Here is a 16,077-nt window from a genome sequence, read left to right as displayed (position 1 = left end):
AGTGAGGCATGCTCGTTATCAACATTCTAGCTCTGTGTCACAACGAACAGACTTTGGCAGATAACATGACAATGCCAGACTGTTTTAAGAATTGCATTGTTATTTGACAGAGATAAAAAAGGAAATGCATTGGAAAAGTGATTCTCCAAAGAGAGTCTGGGGATCTTACATAGTGCACAAAGTTAAAACAGCATCATCTATTGCACCACAGTGATGGCACGTTTCACAAATGTTCACAGGTTCATAGTAAATCTTTCATTTTGAATACCTGTTTTGTATCAACACAAGCAATGTAAATAGTTTATAATGTGATTTTACTGTAATTGTGCCAACAGAAAGAGGTTTTAGGAAAGCAGGTCACATGGTATGGGATGAAATGACACTGGGGTGAAAGAGTAAATGCATTTATACTAACATTTATCTTTTTCCAGTTGCACTGAGTATTTAATATTCAGAACAGATGGCCAAATCCCTGCGTAGTGGAGGCACTACAAGGAGCGTGGTGTTAGTATTAGTCTGTTTCAGAATACTTAGAGAACTTTTTTTCTCCGCATACAATTTAAAGGCCATCCTACTCCTGAATTTTAATAATACTCCTCTATTTTAATAATATTAAACCATATACTGATATAGGGACTGTTAGTGACTTTAGATCTGACAATAATACCTGACAGATTTGAGTCCACTTAAGACACACTACAGTCTTCTCCACACTTTACAGCGTAAAAAGTGGGAGGAAAGAAAGGGGGGGGGGAAAGGCTAAAATATTAAAACCTGTAAAATTTCTGGAGCCATTACTTCTAGTTCTTTTACAACTTAAGCCTTGTGAAATTATTTCCATTAGAGCAAAGGGAACAGGGAATAGTGAGACTCAGCTTCCACTCTCTGTGAGACACACAGTCCCCAGCCTTTGCACCTATGTAACACCCTGAATGAAAAGATGCAGGTGCTACTAATTTCTAGGTGCAAATCTCCAGTGTTTTACTTCCTCAAATGTTATGGGAAGAAAGTATGTATCTTCTTTTATATTTAGGGCATCAAAATGTTTCTGCTTTTCATTAACACACACTGAAGGCTGTGTGAAAAGACTGAATGAACTTGACAGTAAAAACTTTCATTTCTTGTCCTATAGCCCTGAGGCTGTTTAAAGTGATCATTTAAATGTTAGGCCTGTGAAGATAGATATTTAATTTTGTCTTTGGTATGAGTGAAATGAAAACAGGATTTTTTTTTTCAGTATACATTTTCAGCCTTGATACCTTAATGAGAAAATTTTTGAGACTGGCATGGTTCACAAGAAGAAGTTGCACCTGATTTCTGTTTTTTGGCTTTTGGTGTGTTTTTTTTTTTTAATAATTAATTTTTCATTCCTCATCTATAGACTTTTCAAATTGAAATGACTGAAACAAGATTGGTCATTGTAGAACCTAATTATTAATTTAATTTCTGAAAGACACTGAAGAGAGAATAAAACACTGTTATCAGTCTTTCATAATATTGTACACTTTTGTACTAGTATATCTGAGATTAATAATGTACTTACTGATAACACATGAATAGATTCCAGACATGAAAAAAATAAGTACACGAGATTCTATTATGTTTTCAGTGAAATATTTGAGAATTGGGAGAAAAGCTATAATCAAACCCTACCTCCCCCCCAAAAAAATTATTAATGACTGCCAGGCCAAGCCCTGGTGTGATACTGAGAATAGAAATGCAAAAATAAGGGGGAAAGATAGGGGAGATGCTTTAATAGAGACTTAAAATAACTGTATTCACTACCAGAAAATGGAAAATGAACACATCTAAGATATGTTTTGAAGTTATAAAAATCTCTAAGACTCACTATTCCTATGAGTTTTCATTGAAGTAATAGTGTAAACAAAAATTCCTCTGGATTTGCATGACAAGAGGTCATGCTGAAAGCAAGATCGTATTGGTAGAGTCAACATGAAGATCAGATTTGTGAATAAGTTTCATGACAGCTCTCAAATTTGCATGGACAAGAGCACAGATCTATTAGAGCTACACAGTCAGGGACTTTCCAGGGACTCTGCTTTCGCCTTAAACGATATAGTATAGCTATTTTATATGTAGACCTGTGTATGGGAAAAGCACAGAATGAAAAGGTAGGTGGCACTGTGGAAATGCAAAACAGATTCTCTCTACATCATATTTCCTTAGTTAATCAAATTAGCATACACCAAGAAATCATGTTATGACTATGTTATTACCTCTTTCCTTGTTCTGTTCACTACCCCATTGTCTTTCTTTTGAAGGAAAGAGTATCACAGAGACAGATAATTGCACTTAGAGACCAGATTCTTGTGGAAAAAAAATCTTCACACTATTTAACTCTGAGGCATGTCTGAGCTCACAGATTTTGAAATTATTCCTGCATTACATTGCAAATTTGTTTAAGATGGAGAAGTCAGTATCCTTTAAGTCAGCATTAGTTTCCCCAAATAATGAAAAAAGAAAACAGCTAAAATATATTAATCACAAACATGGCTGAAAATATTTTCAGATGTTCTGATGAGGATTTAATATCTTATTAGCATGTTAAGAGTTATGCTTACAATATTATCCAAGAAATAAAACTGTCTATTAAAATCAGGATGTGAAAAATAGCATGTGAAGGAAAATGTAACAATTCAAGATAGCAGCACAATAGCTTTCCTCATCAGCCCACATTCAGTGTGAAAAGATTCTGCAAGATAAATCAGTCAACAGACTCCAAGTCCTAATAAAAAAGGTTTGCTATGTCTCAGGGAGTGACAAGGGAAGGGCAGGTGAGCTGGGAGCTTATAGTCACACCAAGGCAAGCAGGAACAAGATCCTACCAGCAAAGTTAGCAGCCCCACAGCACCTGTGTAGAAGCAGAGCAGAGACAGTCCAAAAACTAGTTCAGATTTGCAAGTGAAGTTGATTGTTATGAGACAGGTCCAAGGTTAAGCCAAAAAGTCAGGACAGCAGATCAGGCTCAGGGTCAGAATTAGGAAGGTATGAGGCCAGGTGAAGGTGTACTTGCACAGTAGCTTGCACAGAGCCAAAAAGCATCTCATCAGTACTCCTGAGGAAGGAAGGAAGGAAGGAAGGGAGGAAGGGAGGAAGGGAGGAAGGGAGGAAGGAAGGAAGGAAGGAAGGAAGGAAGGAAGGAAGGAAGGAAGGAAGGAAGGAAGGAAGGAAGGAAGGAAGGAAGGAAGGAAGGAAGGAAGGAAGGAAAGAAGGAAAAGGAAAGGAAAGATTAAAATCCCATCTCCTGAGAGAAGAGGGGTGAATCCCTGCTAAGGCGTTTACAGCTTATCAAACAGCTCTGCTTCAAAGCTGAGCTACTGTATTATAAGAACTGGCACTGAGCCCGGGTTGCCAGACCCCTGGGATGAAGGGAATGTGCTTAGGGTTCTTATAAAATGTTAGAAGGAGCGCATTTGGGGTTCCCTTGCAGGTGATGTGGGGGAAGCATAGACAGGCTTTTTACTTTTTAAAATTCAGACAAAAAGGAAGTGGGATTTCCTGTGAACAAGAATATATCACTCAAATTCTCTGGTATGTCAACTATAGCAGTGAAAATTATGAAATCCCTTCAAACCAAATATAAGTTTTGTCATGACTACAAATTTAGCCAGAACTTTTGCAATCTGTTGTTTATTTCTATTAAAAAAAGTGTTGGTTTTTTTTATTATTATTTCCGTGTTTGCAATTTGTAGAAATGTTTGAGTTTATAATGCTATGGACTAAGAAAATTAGATAAGAGCAATTAGAAACATGAATCTTTCCATTTTTACTGTGGTAGTGACATTTTCTTATTTTTCAACCTCTCCTAATTCATTTCTAGCCAATTGACATTAACAATGACAGAAAGCAAGTGATACTGTGAGATAAGTGCTGTGCTTCTCTATGATGAAAAATGCAATAGCTCCTCTGTCAGATTAGTCTTGTCCAGATAGCCTAGAAATCATGACAATTAGAAAAAAGTGATTTTTTAATAAGATTAGGGGTTCTTGATTTAACAGATTTAGAATACAAGCTTCAAATGACCTTATTGAGTATTATGTAATAATACCTATGGGGAATTATTCCCTCAAATCAGCTTTTCTCAAGTAATGAGCGATGAAGAGCCCTTCTGTGTAGTACTGCATCTTCTCCTTTTTATTGCCTTTCCTACTGATCACCATGGTGTTTGTTGGAAGAATCATTAAAAGAAGATAGGACCAAATATATAGGCACTGTGAGCAGATTGAATAAAAGGCACTCTTTAGAGGCTATCAACTGCCAGCAGAAAGCGAACCTTTCAGCAAACAGGAAAGGACACAGGTAGAAACTATACATAACAAGAATGCAGGACCAAAGCAGAAGAATGAGAAGAGTATCAGGAAGCGGAACAGTCTGCAATGTGAAGTCAAGAGAAAAGGAAAGGCTCTTTGAGAATGTACTTTTTTTTTCTAGCACAGACTATAAACCACTATTTTTTGATGGCTTTTGAAGCCATATGATCCACTCTGATTTTTGAGATACTGCATCAATACAGATGCTAAGTAGTGGAAGTAAAAAGAAAGAAGAAAGTACAAATCTAGACTGCATGGGATTATAAAAGAACTAATTTTGCTATTGCTTTCCCAGCTGTCTGTCTAATGAATTCCTCCAATGTTACCTAACAGCACAGGGTAAATATACTTGGTCTACATTGCAGTGGACTTTCTACATAACAAACACTTTCTATGTAGTTTTCCTATACCACATACCACCCCATTTTCCCTCTAGACCTACCACAGATGCACAAAATAGGCAGGGACAGTGGGGAGAGTCAGGGCAATTTCTAGGTAGGAACTTCCCTAAGGAAGATCAGTCCTCTTCAATATTGTTATTACTGGAGTTTCTATTTGGTGACATGAAACATTAGTGACATGCAGTTTCCAGGGGAAACAGTTTGAGAGAATAGAAAATGTAGAAAAATTCAAGAAGACTGTGGTCTGGGGCTGTTGAAACAGTAGAGCTGCACAGGTAATGGGGCTACTGCCTAATACAAATCAATGCCTACAGGAAAAAGTAAGGCAGCAGATTAGCCTCAGACTGTCCAGTGAAACAATAGAGTAGAAAGCAAATAAGGAAGTACCACATTTTCTCAAAATGTAAGGTTGAGTAATTTGCTATTAACCTGTATGTGATTCTTACAGCTAACACTAATTTAGAAAAAGTATCATGAACAAAATCAGTACAGTTGTAACACTGGAAAAAGCTAACTAATGTTTTAACTCATTGTGATGGTTTAGAAGTTACCCACTCCTCACACTTAAGAAAATCACCCAGACTTGACTCAGCCAGCTGGAAGTCAAAGAATGAAGCTCTATTTACAGCTTAACACAATATACAAGCATATATACACAAACATATACAGTTATATACAAGTTAAAAGTAATACAGAAACACAATAACCCTCCCAGAAACAATCAGAATCCCCAGGAGGGCTTGTGACTCAATCCCCCCTTCCCCCTCCCTCTTTCTGTCCTTTCAGAAATAACCAGATTAACCCACATATATCTCATATCTCATGTGATAAATCTGGAGATCTGAGGTGTCCAAAAAAAAAAAAAAAAAAAAAAAAAAAAAAAAAGACAAGGAGGTTAGAGGGAAAAGGGTTAGATTGGATTAGGCAGAGGCAGCCACAGAGACCAGACTGCCAGAAGGCACAGCCAGAAGTGAGGGCTGAGGAGTGTGTGAAAAGTGACCATCTTATCTATATTCTGACTAGTTGCATTTCTCAGCAAAAGAATGGGTGATAGAGGGTACATGCTGTTTTTTTAATTTCTTGCAGCTAAGGATTTATGGGCTGCCCAGGGAGGTGGTGGAGTCACTGTCCCTGGAGGTGTTCAAGAGAAGACTAGATGAGGCACTTAGTGCCATGGTCTAGTTGACTGGCTAGGGCTGGGTGCTAGGTTGGAGTGGATGATCTTGGAGGTCTCTTCCAACCTGGTTGATTCTATGATTCTATGATTCAATTAGCCTCAAACCTGCACACTCATCTTGATTAAGATTCAAGCTGCAGTTATAACTACACTACCTGTTTTAATATTTTTTTCTCTTTTCTGCATTTTATATTTTATATAAAACATATAAAAATATATTTGATATTTTAAAAGGTAATACTTGAATACCCACCCATTTCACCCTTTCCCAAGGCTTCCCATCATAGGTACTTTTTGCATGACACTCCATTATGGCTAGAATTTATCTTCAGTTTCTTTTTCTCCCTTTCAGAATTTTAAAAGGTAAAATATGAGCCAAATGTAATCTTTCACAGCATCTCTGAGGATCCACAAGTACCAGAATATATAATTTCCAAGATGACTTTTATATGGTCCTGCTCTGGCAGGGGGGTTGGGCTTAGTTACCTGCAGAGTTCCCTTCCAAACCCCAACATCCTGTGATCCTGTGACTTTCTGTAAAATTGTCTGTTTATAGACCTGTATAATTTTTACCTATTAACATTAATTTCATAGCTAGCCACTGAGGAGAAATGCCTTATAAATACAGTTACACTAGATACGGTGCTTCAGAAAATTGGCATGGTTTTTAAAATTATTACTACTTTAAGTCTTAGTGAGTGACTGCAGAGCTCAGTGAAAACTTGGTTTCTAATGTTCAACCAACCAACCAACCAACCAAAAACAACCCTGAAATGCACTGTTATCTCTTCAATGCAGTAATACACAGGAGTGTCCATGCTCTAGGCATATACAGGCTAAGACATATTAATCTGAAGGACCAACTAAACTTCCAGTTTTATGAGCAATATATCTGCTGGCTAAGTGTGCCCTACTGGATAAATAAAATAAATGTCATAAAGTGGTAAATTGCTAGCAAAAGCAGGGTAAAACTTCTTTTGAAGGCAAAACCACAAAGTTTAAACTCAATCATGACTGAAGCACTGATTTCACACAATTAAATTATGACTAGATAAAATATTATAAGGTAAATGTTAATTCTGTGCCTGAACATCTGAGTGTTTTCCCTAACACTGTAGCATCAGATCATAGAATGGGCTGGGCTGGAAGGGACCTCCAAAAGGCATCTAGTCCAACCCCATCTGCAGTAAGTAGGGCATCCTCAACTAGATCAGATTGCCTAGAGCCCTCTGGAGCCTCCCTTTGAGTATCTCCAGGAGTGGGGCCACAACCACTTCTCTGGGCAATGTGTTCCAGTGTTCTACCACCCTCATGGTAAAAATCTGTTTCTAAGATCCAATGTAAATCTGCTCTTCTCTAGTTTGAAGCCATGGTCCCTCATCCTATCACTACAGGCCTTTGTAAACAGTCTTTCTTCGTCCTTCTTGTAGCCTCCCTTCAGGTACTGGAAGGATGCTATTAGGTGTCCCCAGAGTCTCCTCTTCTCCAGGCTGAACAACCCCAGCTCCCTCAGCCTGTCCTCACAGCAGAGGTGCTCCAATCCCCTGATCATTTTTGTGGCCCTCCTCTGGACCCGCTCCATCAGATCCATGTCTTTTCTATATTGAGGGCTCCAGACCTGGATGCAGTACTCCAGATGAAGTCTCACCAAGAGCTGTGCTAGTTTGAAGCTAGCTAGAATGCTTTGGTGAGAAGAACTAGATTACAGGCTGTGAAAGGGAAACAATGGTGATGTCTACTTCACTTATAGGCTTGCTGAGAGGTATAAGAACAAGAATCCAAGCATAGATAAGGGAGTTGTTGAGTCACTCTCTGTCCAGGCTGTGGGCTGTATTTTTCTCTCTAACCTAGTCTGATTAATCCACCTGCTTCCTAACCTCCCTGGCCAACCCTCCATTCTTCCTTGGGCACAAGGCAATGCCTGGGGTAAGGTGGAGGAGTGGGAGAAGGTGGAAGGGCAGTTGGGAGCCCCTCCTGGGGACTCAGGTTTCTGGGAGAGGAGTTGTGTTTCTGTATTACCTTTTACCTTGTATATTTCTGTATATAAATTTATATATTGTAAATATCTGCTTGTATATTATGCTAAGCTGTAAATATAAACTTCACTCAATTTCCAGAGCTGGCTGAGTCTAGTCTGGGTAATTTCCAGCTTGGGGGGGAGCAGGTAACACCCAAACCACCACAAGAGCAAAGTGGCAGAATCACCTCTCTGAATCTGTTGGCAATGCTGCTTTTGATGCAGCCCAGGATGTGATTTGACTGCTCATGTCCAGCTTCTTGTCTAACAGCACCCCTGAGTCCCTTTCCTCAGGGCTGCTTCCTATCACCTCATCCCCTAGTCTGTATTGATAGTGAGGATTGTTCTGGCCCAGGCGCAGAACCCTGCACTTGCTCTTGTTGAACCTCATGAGGTTCACCCAGGCCCAGCTCTCCAGCTGGTCCAGGTTTCTCTGGATGACTTCCCATCCCCCTGGTGTATCGACAGCACCACTCAGCTTGGTGTCATCTGCAATTTTGCTGATGGTGCAGTCGATCCCACTGTCTTTATCACTGAAAAAACATTAAACAGCACAGCAGTATTAGAACTAAAATCAAAACGGGCAGATTTCAGCCTCACATCTCGACTAATCCCATAAAAGACGTTTTAAAATCCATAGTCAGTTTTTTCATTGCTTTATCAGAAAAACAGCTTTATGCAAACTTTCTTTAGATTTGTTTGTTGTTCTTGCTGCTGTTGTTTTGTTTTTAAGGAAAGCAGATTTGCCAGTTTGTTTCAACTCCTAATTTTCAAGAGTTAAATAAGCTATCTTTTGTTTTGCTTCAGTTCTTGTTTTGAACATGATACTATTTTTCTTTTACTACATAAAGTGAATATTAAATGCACCCACTTGAGATGATAACCTGTCATTACAAAAAGTACAACACAGTAGAGAACTAGAATTAAAAAAATGCTATTTTGCAAGCAGTTTCTCCATATATGTGTTAAATTTCTACCTCCAGAACTCATCCCCAAATATTAACACTGTGCAAATAAACTTCTAAGAATGTATCTGTCTCTTTATCTAATTTTGCTGTTCTTGAACACAGATCTTTGCATGCAAGAGTACTCAAATTTTCATCTGTAATCAGAATCTAAGCACGAATGAGTTGTTTAGATTCCCTAATGTGATGGTTTGGGTGTTACCTGCCCCCCGCTCTTATGAAAGCATCTGGACTAGACTCAGCTGAGCTGGAAATTAAGGAAATGAAGCTTTACATTTACAGCTTAGCACAATACACAACCAGATATTTACAATATACACAGCTATATACAGAAATATACAAGTTAAAGGTAATACAGAAATACAACACCCCTCCCAGAAACCTGAGTCCCCAGGAGGGGTTCCTGACCACCCCTCCACCTCTTATACACCCCTCTACTTTATCCCATAGTTCACCTTACCTGCAAGGTGAGTTTGGAGGTTTGGCTGGGGAGTTAGAAAGCAGAAGGATTAGCTGCACAGAAAGCAAGCCAGGGAGAAAAGTTAAGGCACCGGTTGTGACAGAGCCACTATCCTATCTATGCTTTATGTTCTTGTTTTTATGTATCTCAGCAAGCCTATAAGTGAAGTAGACATCACCACTGTTTCCTTTTTACAGCCTATAATCTAATTCTTCTCACCAAAATATTTCAGCTAGCCTCAAACTAGCAGACAGAATGTATTTCTTCATACTTTTGAACTGTGCTGACTCCTTCAGGAGATGAAGTATCTTGTACATAATAAAGGCTGGAACACTGTGAGGGGTGGTTCTCAACGCCTTCACAATCTCCCAAGGGAGAGATGCTCTGCCTGGACCCTATGAAGCCTACTGCCCAGCCCACATAGGATGTGCAGGAAGTGACAGCAGACTAGTGCAGGTCATGATCTTTCCTTCACCTAGCATATTTCCATTTGTTTATATGAAGCCTGTAAGACTCAGACAATAATCAAGGGTTGTTGGATACATGGCCACTTTCTGTGTGTGAAAGAGAATGCATGTAGCAGACCAGGATAATTTTGGTGAAAATATGAAAGCCTAGCAGCACTGTCTTTTAACCTTCACATTATTTTCTCTGACTTACTCAGTAAGGAATATGCTTCAATGCATGCATTAGAAATACTGGGTTCTGTCATTATGTGGCATGAATCCTGCCACTCTTACCATCACCCTGAAGCTCAACACTGTTCCTTAAAGAAAATATTATGTTGAATTATATTTTGGATAGAATTAATCAAAAAGAAAAAAAAAACAGCTTAGTATCTCATGCGAATAATACAGCTGATTGGACACCACCATTCCTGTCTCAGAAAACTCCAGAGCTCGGGAAAGATCACATTGCTTTTTCTACACACAAAAGGAGGTTTAAGTTGCAGATGCAGGAAAAAACCCTCTGTTAGAGAAGGTTTTAAAAATTAGAAACTGAGACTCCACCTTCAGTTCACATCAACATTAGAAAACTGATTGTGTCTGACAGAATAGAAAGTACATGGGACAATATCCCATCCAAGCCAGCATTTTATTAAAGTAACACTGAAACAGATATGTTTCCATAAAACTCTTATTTCAATAAATTAGGATTTTCCCAACTAGAACATTTTCTATTAATTGAAATATAATTGCAAATTCTGAGTCAATAGTAATAACACAGTATCTGCACTATAATTAGATGACTAATCAGGATAAACAATTTAATGAGAAGTATTCTGGGAAAAAAAAACCACTTCATCTAGCACTGAGTTCTATTTACTGCTAAGTTTTGACTTCTCTGGGCTGTAGTCCTGCTTGTTGAAATATTTACTTTAAGATGAGGCTATTTTCAGCTTTTCTCTAAGTAAATTTATGTCTTAGCAAGCTTATTTTGGAGGAAAAAGTCTCATCTTCTAAACTGCCATCTGATGTGCTCAGAGAAAATACAATAGTTGCACTGATGACACAAGTAGAGCTTCCCTAGGGCATATGGAATAGTGTTTAATTGAATTGTGCTTCAGTCTTGAAAAGCCCTGCAGTTTTAGTTAAAAAATGGATTTTTATCTAGTTTTGACAAACCTCAAGTATTTCATTCTGTTTGAAGATCTTCTGTGAAGATTTTTGTGAATAGTAAATGAATTGTTTGAGGAGAAGCATATCAAAAACTACCACTTTTCAATTTCAGTTATGGTTTTCAACTCATAAAAATGGAGGTTTAAAGCAAAACAGGGTAAAGGAGGAAGAGAAGACATGACATTCTAAATGGTCATTAATTATGTTTATGATAAATATCTTTCTTTTGCAGATGTACATGTCAGTGGACTCTGTTCTTGCTTATATCGAGTGAGAGTACAGCAACCCGATATATGCAAAGTGAGCTAGCAGAGCAATGCCACAATAGTAAAATATCTATCTAGAGAGTAAATTACTAGAAAACTCACAGGCAGCTCTACAATTTAAAGTACATTTTGGGATGCATTCAAAATACATGATCAACCAAGCAGCTATAATCTTTAGAATTCTCTTTTCAGTATTCACAGGTTGCCCCTAGACTTGGGAAGAGTTTGCATTTCTTAGGCAGGTTAAAGTATCATTTCAATTAATTCTCCTTTCAGTTTAATGTTGCCTCACTGACATCAGTTAAACCCTTATTCATTATGGTAGAGAAAGCCACTATGCAGTTCCCATACAGGTTCAACTGGTTAGAGGAATGTATAGGGTTAACACTCCTGGGGGAGTGACCCTGAACCTGACCCTGGGGGTCTTGGCCCCTCCCCAGGGGTGGGCCACACTCCAGGTGATGGTTAGCCCACTCCCCCCACATCCTGTGGTATAAAAGAGACAGGAGTTTCCTGTCTCACTCTCTTTTTCCTGCGTTCACTCATGACCACACACCCATACTGCATGCCAGCACACCACGTGGCAGCCACGAGGCAGAGACACCATCACATTGCTCGGGTTGTATCCATCCCTGTTTGTATTTTGCTGTTTTCCCTTCCTTATCCTTTGTAAACTCCCCTACCTCCAATACCCTTTTCTAAGTTATTGTTAAACTTTTTCCTTTTTAACTTCCAAATTGAGTGAGATTGATTTATTTGGGTGTCCCTACCTTTATCTCTCTCCCTGTCTTTTGGGGAAAAGGAGGGGGAAGAGGGGAGGGCACTCTATAAATTCTATAAATTGTCATTGGGTCTATTAAATTTGTAAGAGTCTCTGGGAACCTGCATTTGAACCCAAGACAAGGAATCATTCATTAATCACAAAAATAAGTGTAATTGTTCATCCCTGACATGCTTTTATCAAAGATATGTGGTATTATAAAAACAGTCTTCTGAAATTATTTTACCTGATCATTTTACAATCTATCCATTACTCCAATGAATTTTCCTCAATATTCAATTAATATGCAAATTTGTCTTTATAATGAGATACTAATGCAGGTCCAGACTATTACAAATTGATTTGGAGTTTCTATTCTCCAAGATATGTCATTCATTTCAGCCAACTTTATCTACATAAACCCCCTTCCCAAAACAGTTAATTGAATTTTGGGGAGATCTGCCTGTCTTTAATTCAGAGTTGTCAGAATGTCATCCATGGAGTAATATTTGGGAGAGTGACAGATGTGTCAGAACTTGAATATTTGAAACATTCTCTGTTCCTTGTATAGGTATATAAGTGTTTGATTATTGGTTGAACAAATTAGAAACAGCAAGAACTTAAGAGGTGAGAACAGGTGCAAAAAGAGAGTACTAAGGAAGCAGGTGTTTCTGGAAATACAAAGAGAAAATACCCTGTGCTAGTTTGAGCCTAGCTAGAATGTTCTGGTGAGAAGAACTAGATTATAGATCGTGGAAGGAAAACAAGGCTGATGTCTACCTCACCCATAGGCCTGCTGAGATGTATAAAAACAACAATCAATCAAAACATAAAGGCACTTCTGCTGAGTAACTGGCTGAGCTGCATCTCTCTCTAGTCTCTCTCTGCCATTTTTTTCTTTAATTAATCCACTTTGCTTCCTAACCCCCTGGCTGAACCTCCATTCTTCCTTGGGACTGGGGCAAGGGCGGGGAGGGGGGCAGGGATAGGTGGAAGGGTGGTTGAGAGCTCCTCCTGGGGAATCAGGTTTCTGGGAGGGTTGTTGTGTTTCTGTGTTACCTTTTACCTTGTATATTTCTGTCTATAACTGTATATACGGTAAATATCCGCTTGTATATTCTGCTAAGCTGTAAATACAAGCTTCATTCCATTTCCAGAGCCGGCTGAGTCTAGTCTGGGTGATTTCCAAAGTGTGTGGGGGCATCACATATCCAGAGTCAAAATTCATAAAGTATCTTAAGAGAATTCACATGCTGCGTGACTGAAATTAGCAACAGTAAACTTGTCTTAAATAAGAAAGCAAAATTAGACTGACAACTTGTAGCTTATTGAATACATTAATTAAGACAGAAAGCCATGTCCATATGATTATGAAGAGCACTGACAAATTTGTTTTCTTCCTGAACCCTAAGAGATTTTTTTTATCCAAAGGGGGGACTGTAAAGCATTGTACTCACAAACAAATTTACCCTCACCTAGAATAAGCCCTTTGACCTGTAGAATGCTGATAGGTCAGAAAGTCTTAACCAGAAGGCTTGAAATCTATTACTATTTCCTCTCTGTTAAGAAAATCTGAAACAGTCCACAGCTGTTCAAAGCTTTTTTTCAGCTACAGCATATAAAGTAATTGAGCTACAAACATTGTATTATTTTTACTTCCATAACAAACGAGACTGGAGGAAGACTGTAGCACCAGAGGAGTTCTCAACTGTAATAATGAAGAGGAGAAGCTATGACATAAGTATCAGGTATATCATAAACAATTGACTAACCTGCAAGCAGCACTAAATGGAAAAAAGAGTGGATGATTTGTCATCTTAATGGAAATCTATTGTTTCTTGCACAAAAATATTGTTACTCTGGCTAAAAAATGTGTCTTTATGTGATACTACTTATCTCTGCAGTATGATATTGAAACTATTGAACTAATCTAATAATTTGAACTTATTCAAAATTAGAGGATAAAATTATCTCCTTGTGTTAACCTTGAATAGCAGAAAGTAATGCTAACTAATTCAGGCTCTAAACTAGAAATTCAGTTACTTTGGGTTCATGAAGTAGATAGTATAAAGAGACTGAATCCTCCAAAAGATAATTCAGAGAAGGAGAAGAATTTTGAGTCTTGTTTTGCTTCTCAGAAGAAAGTTTCTGTGTGAACTAGAATGGGGCAGCAGTGACAGCTGACTCTGTATATCACTTTCAGGAATGGATTTGTGCAGCTGTGACCCTCTGACACAGCTCTTGGCTTTTGAGGGCAGCCCTGGCTATTCGTGAATCAGTACTGCTGATGGTCAGCTTCTGATAAGAGAAATCAATTTGTCTTCTATTTTCTGTTACGGATTTTACTTTCCAGTAGAGGAGAGATTGTTTTGAAATTGCATTGCAATTTTTAAAAACACTTGCTTTAAACATAGTAATTCCCCTTCTGAGCTCCTATTCCATAATACCTATCTCATCTGCAAGGCTTTTAAAAGTTCAAGTTGTGTATTGAAATAAAACACAGAACTGCATTTTTCTTCTGACACAGATATCTCAGGCACCCAGTCTAAACACATGAACATGTGTCATGCTACTTGACTGAACAGATGCATTTTAATGAAAAACTGTGCACAAATCTGGAAAAAAACTTAGTTTTAGCCACAAAAAACTCAAATTAGTATTGTTTATGACTTACCTTGGCTTTTTTTGTTGTTGTTGGTTTGTTTGGTTTGTTTTTTTTCTGTAATTGATGTGCTAGTTTGTAGCTAGCTAGAATGTTTTGGTGAGAAGAACTAGATTACATCCAAACCATCACAATTGAAAGCAGTTTTTATCATTCTAAAAGAGCAGTTTTTATCAATACTGTACGAAGAAAACACCTTAATTCGGATGGGCTTGAGGCCTTCAATTGCTATTCTTGTTAATATTTGGCTATAATTTTAAGTTAACACATTCTGGAACCTTTTCCTATCAAAAGAGGTATTTTTGTCATGTTTATGTTCATTCTTGCAAATTAAAAGATCAGATTAGGGATTACCAAAAAGGAATGCTTTTGATTTCTTCAAACATAATACTCAACATTCCTATCAATTCAACCCAATATATTTTGTGAAAAGATCTATATTGCACTGAAGAGGTTTTAAAGACGTTTGATATCACAAAATCTCACTGATGCAATTTTGAATATGTGATTATTAAGGCACTGTCAGATGATCAGACATCACCAGTTTGAGAAACATTTCATTTTAGCAGACCTTTTTAACTATATATCTACACTGTATAATTCTTATTTTAAAATTTACAAGTTTTACCACCGTTACTTATGGTTACAGAATCAAGAGAATTATTCATGAGATTAATTAATCTAACTATTATTTGTGAACCAGTGAATAAATACCAGTGCAGAGAAATTTACTCATATGCTTCTGTGTACTGCTGTTTGTTAGATGCAGCTGAGTGTGCACTGGCTGGCTGCACTTTTGCTTTCCTTATGAATGTGTAATTAATTTCTTGACATTTTTCACAAAGCTGTTTAATGTAAAGTGTATAAAAATCGTTCAGACATCAGCTGGAGGGAATGGCCCTCAAACACAGGATTCAATTGCTCATGGGGTTTTATCACACTTTCTGTCTGAAAGAATAGGCTAATTAATGAAATGAAAGAGCTACTGGACCATTATAATGCACACAAAGCATCATATAACAGTTCTGTAGTATGCATTCTAAGATGAAATATAGCACTTCTGCTTCTCTAAATGGGTTGTGGTTGAGATGAAAGAAAGAATTTTTGATCAGATGAGATAAATCAGCAAGTCAAATATGACAGCAACCTGCTGTTGATATAGGATATTCTAGATAAAATACATATGCAGTTTAATTATGGAAGGAAGAAAATGAACATGCCATCCAATTCAGATAAGCCTGACTGTATTAAAATGTAAGTTAGTGAAACTTTGGAGACTGCTTTAAAGAATAACTTGGATAAATTAGAGGACTGCTCTAACCTGGACTTGAAAACTTTCCTTCTCTCCAGTAAGCTTCCAGTGGGAGGTATAGCACAGCACAGCATACTCTTTATCTCTGTCATTCATAGGTAGCAGCA

At 37.9% G+C, this 16,077-nt stretch overlaps 1 protein-coding gene across 2 annotated transcripts in view; it reads left to right on the top strand.

Moving 5' to 3' along the window:
* Nucleotides 1-16,077, top strand: part of GLRA3 (glycine receptor alpha 3) — a 72,158-nt gene that overhangs the window by 1,276 nt on the left and 54,805 nt on the right. The window lies entirely within an intron of this gene.

This window comes from Pogoniulus pusillus, chromosome 9, assembly GCF_015220805.1.
Source record: "Pogoniulus pusillus isolate bPogPus1 chromosome 9, bPogPus1.pri, whole genome shotgun sequence".
Classification (NCBI taxonomy): domain Eukaryota; kingdom Metazoa; phylum Chordata; class Aves; order Piciformes; family Lybiidae; genus Pogoniulus; species Pogoniulus pusillus.
This window is presented reverse-complemented; position numbering and strand designations above follow the sequence as displayed.